This window comes from Elephantulus edwardii, unplaced genomic scaffold (assembly GCF_000299155.1).
Source record: "Elephantulus edwardii isolate Elephantulus edwardi_28Jun2011 unplaced genomic scaffold, EleEdw1.0 scaffold00382, whole genome shotgun sequence".
NCBI classification, from domain to species: Eukaryota; Metazoa; Chordata; class Mammalia; order Macroscelidea; family Macroscelididae; genus Elephantulus; species Elephantulus edwardii.
Window position 1 is genome coordinate 1,516,874 of NW_006400132.1, and position 3,025 is coordinate 1,519,898.

General features: G+C 36.4%; 1 pseudogene; it reads left to right on the top strand.

Moving 5' to 3' along the window:
- Positions 1-788, top strand: part of LOC102845025 — a 3,520-nt pseudogene extending 2,732 nt beyond the window's left edge.
- Positions 789-3,025: the final 2,237 nt, after the last annotated feature.

Here is a 3,025-nt window from a genome sequence, read left to right on the forward strand (position 1 = left end):
TCAGTAAAAAGGAGCTCAACTCCAACCATGACGGGGCCGATGAGACCTCAGAAAAAGAACAGCAGGAAGCAATTGAACATATTGATGAAGTACAAAATGAAATAGACTTAATGAGCAAGCCAGTGAGGAGATTTTGAAAGTAGAACAGAAATAAAACAAATTCTGCCAACCGTTCTTTCAGAAGAGGTCAGAGTTGATCGCCAAAATCCCAGATTTTTGGGTAACAACATTTGTCAACCATCCACAAGTGTCTGCATTACTTGGGGAGGAAGATGAAGAGGCACTACATTATTTGACCAGAGTTGAAGTGACAGAATTTGAAGATATTAAATCAGATTACAGAATAGATTTTTATTTCGATGAACATCCTTACTCCAAAAATAAAATTCTCTTCAAAGGGTTTCGTTTGAATGAGAGTGGTGATCCATCCTCAAAATCAACTGAAATAAAAAGGAAATCTGGAATGGACTTGAAGTCAAACGCAGAATAAAGTCCGCAGGAAGAGACAGCATGAAGAACCAGAGAGCTTCTTGACTTGGTTCACTGACCATTCTGATGCTGGTACAGATGAATTAGGAGAGGTCATAAAAGATGATATTTGGCCATATCCATTACAGTACTATTTGGTTCCAGATATGGATGATGAAGAAGTAGAAGGAGAAGAAGATGATGATGATGAAGAAGAAGAAGGTTTGGAAGATATTGATGAAGAAGGGGATGAAGATGAAGGGGAGGAAGATGAAGATGATGATGAGGGAGAAGGAGAGGAAGATGAAGAAGATGACTAAGAACACTGATGAATTCCAACCTTTTTTCATTTTCTTCAGTTCCTGGAAGCAAGTTGTAGTCTTTTGTTATTTTGTTTTGTTTATTTTTTCCTCCCCTCTCTTCTTGTGCTCAGTCACCCCGTTCATGAGATCTCTTTTCTCTCCTTTACACCATGGTTCTCAACTTTAATTTTGGGGAAAATACCTTGAACAGAATACAGTGGGGAAAAAATCTCTACCCCTTTCTGTTCCAAATTTTTTATCCCTTCCCGTCTAAACAGAAATATGGAATCAATACACCACCACCATACTCTATGGGGAAAAAAAGAAAATCCTTCTGCTCCTTTCACTCTGCTGGAAGCTGGAGGGTCCTAGGCCCCTGTGTAGTAGTGCATAGACAGAATTCTAGCTTTTTCTTCTCTCTTTATATTGGGCTCAGAGATTACACTGTGTCTCTATGTGAATATGGACAGTTATCATTTACCAACATGTATCTGTCTACTTTCTCTTGTTTAAAAAAAGAAGAAAAAAATTTAAAAAAAAAATGGGGTTATAGAAGGTCAGCAAATGGTGGGTTTGAGATGTTTGGGTGGGTTAAGTGGGCTTTTTGGACAACATGGCTTCTCATTTGGCATGTTTAACTGTGATGTTTAACGGACATCCTTGCAGCTTAAGATGACACTTTTAAAATAAAATTCTCTCCTAATGCCACTCAATGGGAGAATCAGCAGAACCTGTAGGATTTTATTTGGAATTGACATTCTCTGTTGTAATTTTGTTCCTGTTTACTTTTAAATTTTCTTTTTGTTTCACTGGAAAGAAAAGATGATGCTCAGTTTTAAACGTTAAACGTGTACAAGTTGCTTTGTTACAATAAAACTAAATGTGTACACGAAAAAAAAAACATAAGCAGATTTTGTCTACCTAATTTGTCCTAAGTCTATAAACTAATCAAAGAGTTACTACAACTAAAAATATTTAATAAAAAAGAAGGTCCTCTGAAAAATAGATTTTAAATATGTATACAAATGTATATCTCAATCTCTCCCCAGAAAAAGATGACCGTGTTAAAATAGTGACATCATATACTCCCAGAAAAATAACCGAAACACTCTAAAGGAAGCTTAACAGACATCTATTTACAAACTCCATCACGTGTCTCTTCTAACCTCTGTGGGTCCTTCCTGATAGACAGAAGGAAGTCTTTTCTCCATTTGTAATGTCTCAGGGTTCACCAAGGACTAAGTTAAGTGCCTTATTTCTGTCAATCAGTACATTAAATAATCATAGGCACTCCAAGAAACAGCAAAGGACGGCTTTTTTTAAAAGACTAAAATAAAGTGACAGAGTATATCTTAATGGAATTCTAAGGAGTAGATACATTAAACAAAGACTTTAAAATACACTTAAAGGATTAAAGAAATAATGGAAAAAGCAACTAACAAAAACCAGGACATTGACACAAGAACAAATTGAAAATGTTGAACAAGTTTTAAAAGTATAAAAAAGAAGCAAACATAACTAAAAGTGCTGAAAAGTACAATAAGTTGATGAAAGTCCTGCTGAAGTGGTTATTCCTGGGGTCAGAAGGAAAAATTCTTCTTTGTTTGGGAGAAACAGAAAAGAACTCACAAAAAAGTGAAGCTATGATAATGGATATGAAAAAATTGGAAGCAAAAGAGAAAAAAAAAGAAATTAAAAAAAATTAAAAGCATCTAAGGGACTGTAAAAAGAATAATATCCATGTGGGAACAACTATGTCTGACCATTATAGACTTCAGGAAGGGGAGCTGTTTCTGTTATCAGCATCAATTACACAAAACCACGTCACAGGAGTCATGATGTATCCCATAGTACTTCTTTCTGTTCATCTCAATACCAGTATTATTTTTTTGTTGTTGCTGTTTTTAGGTGCTTCCTACTAGAGTACAACTTACAGAGACCATATGAGCAAAAGATCTGAATCCTGTTCTATCCTGTGCCATCCTCACACTTCCCTACACACAAAAGCCCATGTAGCAGTTATCACATCAGTCCACATGGTTGAGGGTTGTCTTCTTCTCTGACTCTCCACCCTTCCTAGTATCATGTCCTTCTCTGAGAAACAGTCCCTTTTAGTAATATGCCCAAGGAATGTGAGGTGAAGCCTCCTTATTCTTGCCTTCAAAGAACACTCCAGCTGTACCACCACCAAGACATATCTGTTCTTATGGCTGTACATGTGATGTTCAATGCTCTTCTCCAACATCAGAGCTCAA